The sequence below is a fragment of the Triturus cristatus genome, chromosome 6 (genome assembly GCF_964204655.1).
Source record: "Triturus cristatus chromosome 6, aTriCri1.1, whole genome shotgun sequence".
Taxonomy (NCBI): domain Eukaryota; kingdom Metazoa; phylum Chordata; class Amphibia; order Caudata; family Salamandridae; genus Triturus; species Triturus cristatus.
In genome coordinates, this window is record NC_140589.1 from 906,847,928 (window position 1) to 906,866,083 (window position 18,156).

The 18,156-nt window shown below is 42.0% G+C and overlaps 1 long non-coding RNA gene across 2 annotated transcripts; it reads right to left on the bottom strand.

Annotated features, from left to right (window-relative positions):
* Nucleotides 1–5,210: 5,210 nt before the first annotated feature.
* On the bottom strand, nt 5,211–9,828 carry LOC146820781 (uncharacterized). Of its 2 annotated transcripts, none has more exons than XR_014962620.1 (4): nt 9,710–9,828; nt 8,713–8,796; nt 8,495–8,618; nt 5,211–7,479 (listed from the first exon to the last, which is right to left on the bottom strand). It is a non-coding gene; the product is annotated as an uncharacterized LOC146820781 (long non-coding RNA). The 2 variants fall into 2 exon arrangements; XR_014962619.1 differs by lacking the exon at nt 5,211–7,479 and adding an exon at nt 7,512–7,849.
* Between the last annotated feature and the right edge of the window lie 8,328 nt (nt 9,829–18,156).

The following is an 18,156-nucleotide window of genomic DNA, read 5'->3' on the forward strand; positions in this document are numbered from 1 at the left end:
ACTCTTCGGATGCGGGAGACGGTGGCGAGGGAGCGGTCTGTGGAGCGGAGCTGGCGGGTGGGGGTGTAGAGGCTGAGTCGGCTGTTGTGGAGTGCCTTGTGTCCGTGGGTGAGGAGTTTGAAGGTTATCCTCTTGTGGACAGGGAGCCAGTGCAGGTCTCTCAGGTGGGGTGTGATGTGGCTGCGGCGAGGGATGTTGAGGATCAGGCGTGCAGAGGCGTTCTGGATGCGTTGGAGCTGTTTCAGGAGTTTGGCTGAGACTCCTGCGTAGCGGGTGTTTCCGTAGTCCAGTCTGCTGCTGTCGAGGGCCTGGGTGACCGTCCTTCTTGTCTCGGTGGGGATCCACTTGAAGATCCTGCAAAGCATAAGAAGGGTGTTGAAGCAGGAGGAGGAGACGGCGTTCACCTGCTTCATCATGGAGAGGGTAGAGTCGAGGATGACCCCTAGGTTGCGTGCGTGGTCAGTGGGTGTTGGGGGTGTCCCTAGTGCCGTTGGCCACCAGGAGTCGTCCCAGGCCGAGGGGTTGGATCCGAGGATAAGGACCTCCGTATTGTCCGAGTTCAGCTTCAGTCGGCTATTCCTCATCCAGTCGCCGACGGCCTTTATTCCTTCGTGGAGGTTGGTTTTGGTGGTATGGGGGTCCTTGGTGAGGGAGAGGATCAGCTGGGTGTTGTCGGCAAAGGAGATGATGTTTAGGTCATGCCATCGTGCGACGTGGGCGAGCGGTGCCATGTAGACGTTGAACAACGTTGGGCTGAGGGATGATCCTTGTGGTACACCGCAGATAATCCCGGTGGCTTCGGAGCGGAAGGGGGGGAGGCGGATGCTCTGTGTTCTGCCGGAGAGGAAGGAGGAGGTCCAGTCCAGGGCCTTCTCTTGGATTCCGGCGTCGTAGAGGCGTGTTTGTAGTGTGCGGTGGCAGACCGTGTCGAAGGCGGCTGACAGGTCCAGGAGGATGAGGGCCGCAGTTTCTCCATTGTCTATCAGGGTCCTGATGTCATCGGTGGAGGCAATGAGGGCAGATTCGGTGCTGTGGTTGCTGCGGAACCCGGACTGGGACGGGTCCAGGATGCTGTTCTCCTCGAGGAAGCTGGTCAGTTGTTTGTTGACGCCTTTTCGATGACCTTCGCCAGGAACGGGAGTAGGGCGATGGGTCAGAATTTCTTGAGGTCCTTGGGGTCCGCCTTGGGTTTCTTGAGTAAGGCGTTGATCTCTGCGTGCTTCCAGCTCTCCGGGAAGGTCGCTGTCTCGAAGGAGATGTTGATGGTTTTCTGGAGATGGGGTGCGATGGTGCTGCTGGCTTTGTTGAAGATTTGGTGTGGGCAAGGGTTTTTCGGGGATCCGGAGTGGACGGTGTTCATGATCTTGATGGTGTTTTCGTCGTTGATGTTGGACCAGGAGAGCAGGCGGTTGGTGTGGGTGGTGGTTGTGGGAGCGGGGGTCTCAGTTGTTGCCAGGGTGGTGACGGCGTTGAAGCTGTCGTGGATGTCTGCGATCTTGCGATGGAAGAAGGTGGCCAGCGAGTCGCACAGGTCTTGTGAAGGTGTTATGTTGTTGGTGTTGGAGCTGGGGTTGGAGAGTTCCTTCACAATGTTGAAGAGCTCTTTGCTGTCTCATCCACATCATGTTGTAATAGGTCTTCCTCCCACATGAAAGAATTCAAACCATGCAGTTCTGAAGACAATGCTGCCTTAAGTAGTTTTAATTTGTACAGCTAATTTTTACAATACAATCATGAGGAGGAAAAAGAAGGTGAAAAGCCTCAATAAAGCTTAGCAAAGATCCCAGGAAAAATCTCTAAATACTGAAGAAACACTGTCCTTCACTTATTGCCTTTATGTATGTATGTATATATATATATTCACTGAAAAAACAAGGGTTCAAGTGGCGTTATACTTGGGCGTTAAAATGAGATATGAAATAACGGTTAAAAATAAAAGAACACTGAAATTTGCCATTTAAGGCACTGCTTATAACCTTGCAAATTACTTCACTCATGACATGTGAAATTATACCGCAGCTGACAAAACTGATAGCATCATCCAATCATTGAGACAACTTCTCAAAGGGTTTGTGGACTTGAAGTAATTCAACCAGCTACACCTCTGCCCAATTTTCTATTTTTAATCAAGTAATGATGGGCATAACCTAGCATGACATGCTGGACACAGCTTATTTGTTGTCACCCACGTTTGGTGGATGGAACATTCTTTTGACTGATATTCCCAATCTAATAAACAAAACACCTCCATACTAAATTAGTTCACCCCTTTTTAAATGTGAAAATGCAATAAAAACGAGGTTGTACTTACCATAACAGGATCACCCTTTTAGAGACTTCAAAAGGCCCACAGTTTTAGGAGGTTGACAGGTATGTCACTGTTAAGACACCTGCCAGACCCTTTTGAGAACCCTTCATAGTTTGATAACATACACTACACGCATTCCTGAGATGAGCACAAGTGCATAGAACCTAAGAACCGTACAATTCCAGCAGGAGTTCAACTGTCCCTAAGTTTAAAATGATTTAATAGCTTGCAAGGCTTCAAAATCTTGGCAGAAAAACTGGAAATAAACATTCACACTACATAAACATCCTTATCACATAGAATTTGTCTGTAGCATTCCATTACACCTATTTACCATGGGCACATGCCGAGATGTCCACTGTAGGATAATGTATTGTAAATGGAAGGTTTGAGCTTTCTCACAAATGTTTTGGAACAGGTGTCAGCTTTAAGCCTCAACATTCTTTCAAACATACATTTGCAACCAACATTAGGTGCGCTCAGCCCTTAAGTTATTTAACATAGAGTAATGCTTTCACACCAAATTTTACTGATTTGTAAACAGTGCACCACATAACCTTTAACATGCACAATCATGCTTGCCTCCAGGCATTACACTATATCCTTACTATCGACTTTCACATGTACCAGTGGTGGCTCCTCCGCAATGGCGGAGGAGCGTCGCCCCACTACCTGTCTCAGAGCCAGCAAAAATGTTAAATAAAATGGTGTTCTTGCATTGAAATGTTAAAAGTAAACGGAAGGACCTCATTCAAGATTTTGCTTTAAATGCAATTGGAAGGACATTTGACCAGCATAATTGGAATGTATTTTGTGGAAGAATTTCCACTCTATTCTTTTTTGACTTCCTTGTTGGATTATTGACATAACGATCGGGTGTGCTCTGATGTATTGTGGTTAAACACAATAATCTCTACAAATGATCATTGAGGGTATTTTACATAAGTTTAAACACAGAATGCTTCATAATTATTCATCCATATCGAATAGCCACAATTAAAACATTTGTATCAAATGCATCATTGCTACATATTCTCTTGAAGCTACATGTGAACCTCAGGAAAGACAAATATATGATAATATTAAAGGAGATGTTTTGATCAGTGGACACCAGCGCCGACGCACCTTTCAGTGAACGACCAAAGATGTTGGTCACACCTTCTTCAAGGCGCAAAACACATGATGCAGAGGATGCTACAGGCAACTTGGGAGCCTGAACCAATGCCAGTTCTAGAGGAGCTGAATAGGAGACCTGCACACATGGGTTGGTCTTCTGAAAGCTGCGGCTCCCTAATGTAAAAAATTATAGCGAGCTGTAGAATGAAATTCCCACTGAGGGGCCTGGAGAGTACAGTTAGGAAGCACGGGTCTATTATCCATGGGCCAGGTGTTCAGAAAGTCCATTCACCTTGGATACGAGGCGACCGAAATGGCAAAAGTATATCGTCCCCAATAGTCTGCTTGTAGGTCGATAAACAGTTACTGGACAAACTCTGGAGCATCCTCCAGCAGGGCGTCTTTCCTGCCTGCTCAGACCAATCCCTGTGCTGGGCTAGGACAGGGGGTCTGTCCCAGGGGCTGCTGGGACCAGGCAGGAAGAGGAGAGGTGGTGCGACAAAATGTAACGCAGGAGGCGGCCGGCGGCAAAAGGTAAGTTTTTTTTTAACGTTGTATTTTCCACAACCCGCACCTCACCGCTCAACGCCTCTCATGTGACCCCACCCGACTCACCACCCTTTGTTTATGGTGGCTGCCACTGATATGTACTCTCAGTAACTCTATGCTGTATATAACTATAGTGTTATCAGTGATATACTCTATATTGTAATTTAGAATGTCATCAGTAATGTCATCAATTATGTCATTTAACATATGAGTGATGTATTATGTTAGGTCATCAGCAGTGCAAGTAAAGGGTAGGTCAGTAAACTATAAATTGTGAATTCGGTGGACTAGTATGCAGCAGTTATCTTTAAACTGGTAATACTAGAAACATTGTTGAATTTCTTCTGTATGTATTCATTCTTCAATTGAGGTTTGAAAGTAAAGAACTGAGCCTTTGGACTTGTAATAGAATCCAAGTGCAAGTCATAATTTAGGCTGAGTTGTATTCCTCTGTAAGATCCAAAATGTTTCTTCTGGGGAAAATCTAGAATGATTGGAAGGTAGTTGATTTACTTATCTGATGATTACCTATCTGCGTCTGCATATTGAGAGTATAACTTTGTTCTATGGCTTACCTGAGAGTTCAGCACCTTTATTATATTGGTTACAAGTGAAGTGAAGTGCAGAAGTTGACCAAACTGCACTGCACCTGATTGACAGAACCAGTGCTGATGAGCATAATCAATGAAAGCAGTCAAGTTTGTCCATTTAGGATCTGCGGCTTGCCATTATCCGAGTAAGAATCGTTGTGTGTCTTATCATGGTGTTGTGATTTCTATCTTGTCAATGAATGGAAAAATTAAGACGTCTCTCTGACGCATTTGGAAGTAGCACAAGAGTGCAGCAGTGCATCCAGGGACCACTGTGGTGGACTGAGAGGAAAGTGTCTACGCATAGATCAGGCAACTAAACCTGATGAGGAAGTTTGAATGCATCTTAGCATAAACATGCAAGTGCATGCAAGTGTCAGCCATATTGCGGCCTAATTTCAGTTCAGACTATTTCTCTAAGTGAACAGGGCTTGTGTTTTTGTGCAGATAAGATACATTTGCAGAGTCTTCATTTTCTTCATAGTTGTAAGCAACAGAAGTACCAACAGAAGCAATGAGCAATCCAACAGGGAATTTTCTGTGGATGTACTCAAGGTTTGAGAAAAGGATATATTGTCACAATAAGTACATTTTAACAAACATGTTTTATTAGTTGGTTAGTGCTACAATCATTAGTCATATCCCTTTGTAGTTGAATACTTTAGCGTGCCCATCATAAGTCATTGAACTATCTATTTTGACCTGTAATTTTGCACAAAATAGTAGGAAAATAATATGCCAATATGGCTATACCACCTTCTTTTCTCCAGATGGCAGGAACACACCTCAGTCCATGGACTGGAAACTGTGGTACCCAGTTTCCTTTTGCGTATGTAGAGGTTTTAGAAGGAGAAGGTAGTTCAACACAAAAATAACTTTTGTTGCTTACACACTCTTTGGGTGGATTTAGCAGTAAATAATTCACAAATAGCCCATCTTTTGGAAATCCGGAGAGTATTGATGCCTTTCAATATGCGGTAAGAGAATTCACCCAAAGATTTGCAACAAAGTACTAACAGTCATAGAAATATATTTTATTTTCTAGAGCAAAGAGGGAGGATGAAACTATTGAGGATTATATGTCTGCTTTGCGACCTTACCTGTGTCAAGGGAGTTTGGAACAATAATGTATTGCCAAGTACTAAAAGATCAAATAAGGATGAAGACCAAAAACAAGAAACTAAAGGAAATTTCATGAAAGGGGACTGGAATAGCTTTAGGTCCTATAGTAAATATTTCCAAAATAATAAAACAACCAGAAGTGTTTGTTTAAAAGATTAGAAGCCACAACTAGGTGAATCCAAGCACCTGCATGAAAGTGGAGACAGTAAAGAAAATGTATGCAATTAGATGTCATGTGTTTAACAAAGGAAGATGGAAATAATAAAATTGAAAACAATAAATCCACAATATTGTGTTTTGGATGTGGGAGCTGTTATGATGTGGTACATTTCAAAGCTTATCCCTCAGAAGATATCATTTTTGGGAGAGTATGCAAAACCAATGTGGGCAACAAAGTTGGTTGAGTTAATGAGAGGACAATTGTAATCCTAAGGTGGTGGTGTGTGTTAGTGATAGTAAATAAAGTATTTCCTAAATGTGTTGTGAGGATGCATGGTGAAGATATTGAATTGATCACCGTGCCTGAGATAGATTCATAAGCAAAGGCAATAATGATGAAAGTGAAGAGTGAGCGAATGTTAATTCTTCCTGATGTACAACTTGGAGGTTATAGTGAGCATAAAACTATTTTTCCTGGGTATTTGTGTTTGGATATAGAACTTTCTGGCATAAAAACTAAGGGGAAAATGTTTGTTTTCAAGAAAGTGGATTCCTTTTTTAGTGGGGCACACCAGCAAGAGTTGGGTATTCTACTGAACCTTAATGCTTCTCCATCTATTAATGCCATAGTTAGTCACAAGGTTCATAAGCAGTATGTGCCCATGTTAAAACACATGTTTCCTGAAGTGTTTCAAAATGAGAATGGAGACACTTGAAGCACAAGATAATTGTAAGAAATAGTTTTTTGATTGAGAGGGTTAATTACTTTCTCAAGCAACAACCCAATCCCTGTCAGGGTATACCACACAAGTCACTAAAGTAAACTGTGCTTAACACTGTAGTAGCTTGCCACAAAAGCAGTCAGGCTGAAGTTAGAGACAATGCTTTAAAAATGTATGCAGTACTCAAATAGTAATATAGCGAAAGCACGACACAATAAAATCCCACACCAATTAAAAAATATAGTAAAATGAAGTAAGTAATTCGACCAAAACCGCAACAGTTCAATCAGTAGAACCAGAGATATGCAATTTCAAAGATTTATGTAAGCATTGTGCTTAAAAGCGCATTCCACTCACTGTCATCTCATCATCCTAGAGCAGGAAAAAGTCACAAGTTCAGGATGACCACGATGGTGCATGGGTCAGATACAGGGACCAGGTTAGTCCAACAGAAAAAGTGACCTTCTAAAAGTCTGGCATAAAGAGTAAGTTTGGGGGGAGGTGGCCATGAGAAAAGCATCATGGATGATCTTTGCTGTAGTGTAAATAGCAGGCTGGGCATCACGAATGGTCTTTGCTGTAGCGTGAAGATCCTGCTGAGCATTGCAGATAGTTGTTGAGGGAGCTTCGCATTGGTGGTTACCACGGGCTATTGGCACTGCAGTGTAAAGTGAAGGTCCTCCATTGTTGGTCACTGCTGGCGGTCGCTGTAGGACCAAGAGCCAGATAAAACTAAACTTTGCTTTGCTGGTCGTCATGGATAGCAGGATCTCAACGCAAACTGGCCCATTCATGTCACCAGATGAGCTCAAGGGATGCCAGCCAAGGGCCTAGGCCTGGGAAGGCACCTCTTGGGGATCAGGAACTCACTCGAGCAGAGGGCAGCAGCACACCAGGACGTCCAGTTGCAGGTCTAAGCAGATGAGAAAAAGAAAACCTGGGCAATTTAACTAGGCACATTAATATAAACAGTGACTCAGTGTACTTCAACATTTATATAAAAAATCTCATTTTATTCATGTTAATTCATAGTAAAAAAGGTTTTTGTGAGACATATAAAACATACTATATTTAACAACATGACATAGGCAGATGTACATAAATAGACAAATATACAACAATTAGATCCAAACAATTTAAATGTTAATACAAAAAAAGCAAACATAAGTATAGAGGTTTGTTTCATATTAAAATGTAGTGGCTTAGTTATAGGAAAATTCTTTGTTTCTCTACGCGCGTTTCGGCGTGCTCAGCGCCTTCTTCAGGACAGCCACAGAAATGACCTAAGCAAACAATAAAAAAACATATATGTAACAATTAACAAACATACCTAGTACACTGAGTCTTGGTAACATGCATATACACCGTTACTTACTATGTAGCATATAATGATAAAATACAACAACTAAATCTCTGTGTAGAATGAAAAAGGAAAAAAGATAAGGAAAAGGGTTGAGGAATTAGTTTCAGCAAAATTAGAATGGAGCATGGTAGATGTATATAGGTTGTTTCAACAATGATATAGACCCTTCAACCTCACAGACAAAAGTGAATGAAAGATTAGAAACCAAAACGTTGTCTGGATACAGATGATTTTGAACCTCATGGTAACTCAGATGTGACAGAAAATGGATCCAACACTTTATACAAGGAGCTTACCTAATTTGGTTTTTAGATGGAACCAAAAAGGATGTTTGGAACCAAAGAAGGTATATAAGTTACCTAAACTAAAAAGAAAAGGGGGGGGGGGGGATAATATTGAAGGGTGGCACTGGAAATATGGGTAAATATCAATTATAGTTTTTTCAATATTATTGCTTACTTTTAAGAGGTAGATAGGATACTTTATAATCGATAAGTAAGAACTTCTTTTAAATTTAGGGTTCCTAAATAAAATTTATAGATTTGAATAGAGAGGCAGCAATTACCTAAAACCAATGTAAATGAAGGCTCTTTATATAAGTCAATTGATAAAGTACTGGTACTTGCTCCCAAGAGTCCAGAGTAACGACCATCCAGGTTGATAAGTCTGTTGTGTGCGCAAATATGGAACTATAATGAAAAAATCATTACATTATATTGATGTAAAGCAAACATTTACTGATATATGTTTAAAAGATTATTAAAAACATATGTAGGTATTTACCTCACTTTATAAGTTATTCAAAATGGTCATCTAGACAATACTCAAAGTTATATGGTCGTCTCAAAATGTGACAAAGGATGATCACTGTGAAAGTGGAAAGACGAAAATGAGCACTCGCGAAAATGACACAAGCGGAAGATGAAAAATACTGTGTGATTGAAAAATTGTACATATGCCTATACGTTCGAAAATGTAAGGATGTGGTATCGAACTATGGAATTAAGAAGTTATAGTACATTGAGGGTTTTTTAAAAAGAAAGTGCAAACATTTGGAAGTGCACTATATTTTTTATATAACAAACAGCCTAGAGCATAGAATCATAGCTTAGGACTTATTTATATTTTAAAAGTGCAGCTGGTGGTCAATCCGGAAGGGTAATACTGCATGTGCTGCACTGATGTTTGAAGGAAGCTAATTAACATGGCTGTGCACGTTTAAGTGTCACATGAATGTAAACGCTGGCAGTGAACAGGAGTAACTTTAGCTGCTTATAATGTTTAAACAGAGCTACTGCACAATGTGCCTCTAGATATGATCATTATTTAGCCACGCTACTATAGCTCTCTTTATACGGCCGATATTTTGTGCTTAAAAAGTTTATGTCGAGCGGATCAAGCGATGGACATATGCGAGGCACAAACAATAACCAGTTACTTGTTTGCGATAAAACATTTCTAACCAAGCAGTGTATAGAGTGCTCAATCCAAAAGATTAATAATGCATGTACTGCACTGATGTTTAAAAGGAGCTAATTAGCATAACTGTGCACGTTTAAATGTCACATGAATATACGTGCTAACATTGAACAGGTATGACTTTAGCAGCTTATAGTATTTAGATAGAGCTAATGCACAATCTGCCTCTAAATATGATCATTATTTAGCCACGCTATTATAGCATTCTGTGCGCAATCAATATTTTGTGCCTTAAAGAGTTTGTATTGAGCGGACCAGTCGATAGACAGTTACGTGACACCCACACTAACCCGTTACTTACTTGGGATAAAAAGTTTCCAAACGAACAGCCGTACAGACGTGCATGGGATGGTCCCGAATGTAGAGTGGAAAAGCAGAGCGTTTTATAAAGGCAAGTGTACATCTGAACCAGACGTGTCTGACATATTCAAATAACGGAGTGACGCCATACGTATAGAGGCTGTCATACAATGATAGAAACTGAAGATAGACTACGTGTTCATCTAGAACTACAATGATAACACTGCAAATACTTTGAAAAGCGAAAGTACCCCATTGTGGAGCAAAAAATGAAGACACACTGATGTAGTCTAAAGTTTGGAAAATCTACGGCAATAGCTATTTATGAAAAGTATGCAGCAAATTAAATATAGGCATATAAATACGATTCAAAAACTTTTGTATAGAAAAAAAATGATTTTTTAGGGCTTAAGATTAGTCAAACCAGTACTAACCTATCGTCAAGTAATATAGCTAAATTTAGGCTAAATGCAGTATACTTTCACAGGAGTTGTTAAATTAGAAAAAAAAACCGCTGATATGCTTAATGCAGAAAAAAAAAATTGGGACTTATGTTGGAGTGCTTAAGGTGTTATTGGCAGTTATATCGGATCGCAATTTCCCAGGGTATTTCACTGTTTAAACCGCGCTTATGTGTGTCCAAGACAAAAATCCAAAAAGCTTCACATTTTTTCCATACTTTCTCTCTGAGGGATTTCAATGTTTTAAATGATAAGCCAACGCAGGTCATTTGGAGTATGTTTTTGCTCCGAAAAATATTTGACCAATGGGGCATTGGGTTTAGATTTGTGTATTGCCAAACAATGTTCCATATGGCGGACGTGGAACGCCCGCGAAGTTTCACCCACATAACCCAAGCCACATGGGCACAGTAGAAGATATATCACGTTTTTGGTTTTACAGTTAACCATTTTCCTCACTGTAATTTGATAGCCATTAAGGGTCAAAATCTCTTCCTCTACAGCACTTTCGCAAGACTTGCATTTAGAACATTTAAAAGTGCCTTTTATAGGAAGCGTTCCATCGATGTTTTTTTTAATAAATGTGGTACTTTCCACATATCTAGATCTTGTAACAATATCTTTAAAATTTCTGTTACGGCGATGAGCAAACATGGACTTTGGTAATTTCTTTTGCTCTTCTGGGTCACTATTTAAAATGTGCCAGCTTGAGTTGATAATCTGTCTAACTTTTTCATTTAATGTCAAATGTTTTGTGACAAGGACCAATTGATTTGTAGTTGAAGGTGTCTTACCTGTCAATAATGAATCTTTATCATAGAAGCTAGCTCTTTTGTAAGATTCACGAATCAATCTATGGGGATACCCTTGTAAGGCAAATTTTTCTTTCATGTCAATGGCTTGTCTGTCAAAATCGTTCAAGTTTGAATAATTTCTGCGCAAGCGCAGAAATTGCCCAAACGGTATACTTTTCGTTCTGTGCGCGTGGATGATAACTGTCAAATTCTAGCAATGTGTTCCTTGAAGTAGGCTTGACAAACAAGTCCACTTCTAAAGCACCTTCATTGTGATGTATGATAATGTGCAAGAACTCAACTTGATTGTGACTATGATGAGAAGTGAACCTAAGGTGTTGGTCACATAAATTAAGCCATGCCAGGAATTCAGCTACATTTTCATCTGTATCTGTCCAGATAACAAAAATATAGTCAATAAATCTGGACCAAGAAGTTACAGACTCAAAAAACGGTGCCATCTCATTATGGATATTTTTCTTCTCAAAAAGTGCCACATAAATATTTGCAATTGAGGGAGCAACAGATGCCCCCATACTCACGCCTTTGGTCTGTTTGTCTAGAGTGTTTCCAAACTCGAATGTGTTTTCAGCGAGTACTATTTCTAGACATTGCATGAGGAAACATTTTGGGCAGGGAATGTTGAGTTCTTCAATAAATCAAGTGACCGCATCGATAGCTTCACGCTGAGGGATATTGCTATATAGTGACTCAATGTCAAGAGTTACTAACATATGTCGCAAATGATTAAAGGGAAGGTTTTCAACTTTATTAATTATGGCCTTGGTGTCCATGATATAAGATGGAATTTTAGCCACATGCGGTCTTAAGATTTTGTCAGTGTATTTTGAAAGAGGTTCCGTAATAGATCCAATAGTTGAAACGATTGGACGATACGGTGGATCACGGTGGATCTAGAACATCTTTGTGAATTTTGGGAATCCCATAGATGCAAGGCATCCTGGGGTCCCCATAATTCAGAAAATCAAACTCTTTATCACAAATCTCTCCCTGATTTAGAGCATGAGTTGCAATTTGATGAATTTTAGATTAAACCTTATTCGCAGGGTCACGTGTGACTTTAGTCTAAAAGTTTTGAGATGTTCTTCCTTGTTGAGATTGAAAACCGGTTTAGGAATATATTTAGTAGCTTTATCTAAATGGTTAAGCACTGTAAGTTCGAACACCTCAACCTCTGGGCCTAACTGGTCTAAAGTGGGTGTAAACGTCGAAGGATTAGTTAAACCGGAAAAATTCTGGACCATGTCCAAAGTTGCTTCTTTTTCAACAAAGAATTTATTGAGTCTAATCTTTCGAAAGAAAGATATAATGTCTTGATGTAACTCAAATACATTATCTTTAGCATGTGGTACATATGAGAGTCTTTTTACATGATGTGCTTAGAATAGTAGAAGACAGATTAAAAATATACCAGCCAAGGGTCTAGGCCTGGGGAGGCACCTCTTGGGGAACAGGAACTCACTCGAGCAGAGGGCAGCAGCACATAAGGAAGTCCAGTTGCAGGTCTAGGCAGGTCCAGTGCAGCAGGTCAGCTGGGCAGTTCCAGTAGAGCCTCTGGAGCTTGTTGTGTCCTTGTAGCTCAGAACAGGAGGTCAGTTACCTGATTTGTGTGTTCACTTCTGGGATCAAGCAGGAAGGCATGCCTCAATCAGCAGGGCAATCCTCTGAGGGTACAAGACAAATGTCAAGCAGCAGGGTAGTCCTCTGGTAGCAACAAGGCAGTCCGCTGAGGTACAAAACAAGCCTCAAGAAGCAGGGCACTCCTCCGAAGTACAAGGCAGTTCTCTGGAGGTCTGAGGGTCTAATATTTATAGCTGGTACCAGCCTTTGAAGTGGGAGAGTCTTCTAGCATTACCCGCACATGAGGTTCTGTAAATTATTTATTCTCCTGTCCAGTCTCCAAGGGTTCTAGGGTGACAGTGGATTTTTCTAATTTGTTTTTTTACTTTTCATTTAAGAAAAATAAGCCAAAGGTTTTTTCTTGGAATCCCCGGTGAAGAAACGGTACCGTCTGGATACATAAACACACGGGGGTCCAAGGAAACCGGCTGCCAAGATCTTGATAGATGAAACCTCTCCCTCATATCTCACTTATATCATAATCATTGGACTTTTGATGTGTTGTGAAATTTCAGGATAATTCTAAATCAAGAGTAATCAATCCAGTCTTCCTATCTCTGCCATATTCTGATTCTTTTTCTTGAGGAGCTTGAAGGTTCCAATCTATGATTCCGTCTCACCGAAGCAACCCAATCTAATATTACTGGGTCTTGTAAGGTAATCCATTTTAAACAGATTTCATACCTTGCAAGGAGAATCAACACAAATAGAAGGGAGACCTGTGTGTGAGACATATTATAAATGGTACTCTCCTCTTGAAAGACCCCAAAAATAACCCAAATCGGGCTTATCATAATCTCTTGCCCAAGACCTCCAAGACAATCTCACCAATTGCCAGAGGCCCTGGATAGGAGGACACTACCAAAACATATGGATTTCATCCACATCGTCAGAGGCACACTTCAAACAGACCTTCCGATGATCACCTCCCAATTTAGACAATTTCTTCGGAGTCCAGTATGCCCTATGGAGTGTGAACAAATGGTTCCTCTTAAGATAGGCAGCTTTGACCACATTCCATAAAATGTGTATCGATGCTTGCCAGAACTAGCACGGATAATGTAAAGACAACACAATCAGTGCGTAATCTAGGAGTATATGTTGATGATAAGCTCTCATGGAGACACATATCAACAAAACGGTAGCCACATGCTTCGGATTACTCTAGAACCTTAGGAAAATCGTAACATTATTGCCACAGCTAGCAAGAAATCTGATGGTTCAGAGTACTGTTCTCAGCAGAATCGACTATTGTAATGCCCTGTTATTGGGTGCCCCAGACTATCTAATCAAAAGACTACACAGAGTACAATAGGCGACTGGAAAACTTGCACTGGATAAACCCAGACATGCCTCATCATATGGGAACGCTTAGGGAACTACTGTGTGTGGTCAATATGACAATAAAGGAAACAGGATCCAAATTGCTGCAAAGAAAATTTAGGCACTACAGGCCAATGAGGAACCATGCTCCACCTATGCCAACCTACTATGTGTCCCTAAATTTCAGAAAGTCAAGTAGGGAGGCCGGGCTTTTGAGGTGAGGGCAGTTCCGCTGTGGAACACACTGCCAGATCCCTTCAGAGCCAATAAGAGTCATACAGTTTAGGAAAATCAAAAAACCTGGCTTTTCCCTAAATAGTCAGATCCATATCAGGAAAGGACATGAAAGATGTATCATAAATAGGGAGGAAAGCGTCTTTGTTGCTGACACAGCAAGGTTTACATAGCACCATGATACCTGTTAGGTGAATGCTGTGCTTTCAAATTTTATTATTATTATGGTTATTATTATTATTAATAATAATAATATCAATAATGATAATAATAATAATAATAATAAGGTAACCTAACGTTATCCTATGGGAGGAGTAGAACTTGCAGTACTGAATAATGAATTAAAGAGTTTTTCACTTCCAGGACATGTAATACTAAAAAACAATACATGTCCAACTTTTTTAATTCACAGCACTTTGGTCTATGGGCTGTCTGGGCGTACCTTAGGGGGAGTTATGTATTAGAAAGGAGGGTTTAGTTTTGGCCAAAGATTTATTTTGCTAGGTTGAAATGGTGGGTAAAACTTCAATAAGAAAGCAATGGCAGGCTTGAGATATGATTTAAAGGGATACTGAAGTGAGTGGCGCAGTACATGCTACAGGGCTACTAGTAGCATTTAATTTAATGGCCTTGGGTATAGGTTATACCAATTTACTAAGGACTTCAAAGTAAATTAAATGTGCCAATTAGGTGTAGACCAATTTTACCAAGTTTTAGGGAGTGAGCATAAGCAGTTTATCACTGGTTAGAAATGGTAAAGTGCACAGAGTCCTAAAGCCAACAAAATGAATTTCAGCAACAGTAGGTGAGTAGGCGAAAAGTTTGAGGGAAGACCAAACCAAAGGCTGTTAAGTCTAACAATGATTTTGAAAAACAATGCCATGCCCATTGGCCAAAGGATTCATAAGGTTTCTTTAACCTATAAGGATAAACACAAGGAGACACTGAAGGACTTGTCTACTAAAAACATGAATGAACCACGTCTCCTCCATGAATTTCTCCATGAATTTCTCCAGGTGTGAGTTCTCTTAAGAGTTCAGGAAAACTGGAATTATGTGTTGACCTGTGAAGTTTCAACTGTGACATTTGGGATGACAAGCAAACTTTGCCAAATTTACACGAATTATTATCTCTGTTATCTGAAGCAACTATGTTTTCCACACTAGGTCTGGTGAGGCCTACTGTTAGGTGGATTTGGAAAGGAATTTAGGTACTTGACAGCATTTATAAAAATGGAATGTATGTTTCCATTCCGTAGCAGGCACTTTCGTCTAGCAGGAGAACATTCTGGTGTTTGACAAGAATGTGAACAATTATAGTAAGAATGTTGAAGGGAAAAAAATGAAAATAAATGTATATTTATGTGTGTGAAGTGGTGTGGAATTCTAAAAATGGTATATGGCCGAAAGAAGAGCATTTCCAGGTAATTTTAAATGTTCCATTTCCTAGTACCAATGAGGAATTATTGTCTTTTCTTGGCCTTACTGAGTTTTACACCAAGTTCGTTTACAACTTTGTTGTAAAGTTGCAACAACTGCGCAGTCATTTAAAGAAATAAAGTGTGGTTTGTATGAGGGTATGGATCAACATAGAGCCTCTGCGAAGTTTACAAATAATATGGTTTAAGCTCCTTTGTTTTATAACATATTTTATTTAGTTTTCCTGATGCAGTCTTGGCCTTGGAGTACAATGGCATATAAACATTTGCGACTCCTGCACAACTTGCAGGTAAATCAACATGAACATAGCACAGACATTTTCAAATCCCAGTGATTGTGAAGAAGTTACATAGGTATAGGCACAGACAGCAACGTAATGTAGAATTAAACGTTCAGTAGTCATTTGTGTGTGTGTGTGTGTGTGGCAATTCCTGTTGAGCTCCTTTTCTAAGCTTCTTCAAAATAGGTCAGGAGTGTATAGCTGTGATTGACGCAAGTACTTGTGAGCTAGAAGCTGTATTGTTACAGCATGACAGAACAAAATAATGGGTGCTTCCATTTGCCTCAAGAACTTTGACCAGGCACCGCAGCCTTGGGTACCAGGACCACTGGGCTGGACCAAGGGCTGCTAGAGGACTCAATCACCCCTAAAGCAAACATATTGGAGACCTCCTCCTTAATGTATGTTCTGACCCGGTCAGTCACTTGGTAAGCCTTATGCTTCACAGGAGGACTATCCCCAGTGTCCATGTCATGGACACACCAATCGGTGACACTAGGCACCAGGGAGAACAGATCACTGAATTGCCCCAACAGTTGGCGACAATCACTCTGCTGTTCAGGGGTCAGTGTGGTGGAGAGGACCACACCCTCCACTGACCCATCTTTTTCCTCTGCCCACAGGAGGTCAGGAAGAGGATCACTCTCCTCTTCCGTTCCAGCATCTGTAGCTAGTAGCATGCCCACTTCAGACCTCTCAAAGTGGGGCTTCAGGCGGTTTACTTGCAGGACCCGCAGAGTAGGTAACAGGACTCTTGCGCTCCACCACCTCAAAGGGGCCGGTCCTCTTATCCTGGAGAGCACAGGGATCCACTGGGGCCATGACCCTCACCTTTTGACCAGGCTGAAACTCGATCAGAGTGGCATTCTGATCGTGCCAGCGTTTAATCTCCTCCTGGTTGGCTTCCAGATTTGCCTCAGCAAGTTTCTTGAAACGCCGAGTTTGGTTCCTGAAGGCCAGCATGTAGCTAAACACATCCTGGGAGGCGTCCTGGGAGATTGCTCCCAGCCTTCCTTGACTAAACTCAGAGGCCCTCTTACTGAGTGACCATAGAGCAGTTCAAAGGGACTGAACCCTAGAGACTTCTGTGGCACCTCACGGTAAGCAAACAACAGGTATGGCAAGAGAACGTCCTACTTACGGCTCATGGGCTCCTCTAGGCCCATAATCATGCCCTTAAGGGTCCGGTTGAATCTCTCAACCAGCCCATTACCTTGGGGGTGGTAAGGAGTCGTGAACTTGTACGTTACTCCACACTCCTCCCACAGGGACTTCATAGATTTGGAAGTGAAATTAGTACCCCTATTGGACACCACCTCTCGGGGGAATCCTACACGGGAGAAAATCCCCATCAGTGCACGTCCCACCACTGGGCTGTCACTGTCCTGAGGGGCATGGCTTCGGGGTACCGGGTGGCATGGTCCACCAAGGCCAGGATGAACCTGTTGCCCATGGCTGTCTTGGGGTCCAGAGGCCCCACAATGTCAATGCCCACTCGCTCGAATGGAGTACTGACAACCGGGAAGGGCTGGTGGGGGGCCTTGATCTTCCCCCGCTCTTTCCACTTGCCTGGCAAGTCTCACATGTCCTGCAGTGAGCATCTGAGCTCTTGCGCATCTGGGGCCAATAAAAGTGGGTGACCAGCCTCTCTAAGGTCTTAGTCTGCCCCAGATGTCCGGCCAATGGCACATCGTGAGCCAACCCTAGTAGGAAGGCTCTGAAGCTCTGGGGTACCACCAGCACACGGGCTGACCCAGGCTCAGCAGCCTTAGGCTAGCTGTAAAGGATGTCATTCTTCCAATAGATCAGATGTGATCCTGACTGATCACCTGCTGCCTGGGCTGTGGCCTGTCGCCGCAGTCCCTCAAGAGAAGGGCACGTCCTCTGCTGTTCACAAAATTCCTCCCTGGTGAACCCTCCTTCCTGCTGCCAATGGGTCAGCTCTGGCAGGTACCCCAGTTCGGCTACTTGTTCCCCTGTAGGTTCCAGGGCATCCCCTTCAAGGTCTGATCCTTCCTGGACCGTGGAAACCATGGGGGCCGGTTTCCCGCGCCCCCTGCCCCTTCTCTTTAAGGCAGGGTCCCGGGCCATACATCCAGGCTCCAGGTACTTCTGAACATCTTTACTGGCTGCCATGAACCGAGTGGTCGCACACGGCCACTCAGGCAGACCCAACATTTTCAAATGGGACTTCCTCTCCACCGTAGCCCACGGGGAGTTCTCTAAATCGTTGCCCAACAGACAGTCTACCGGCATGGCTGGCCTCACAGCTACTT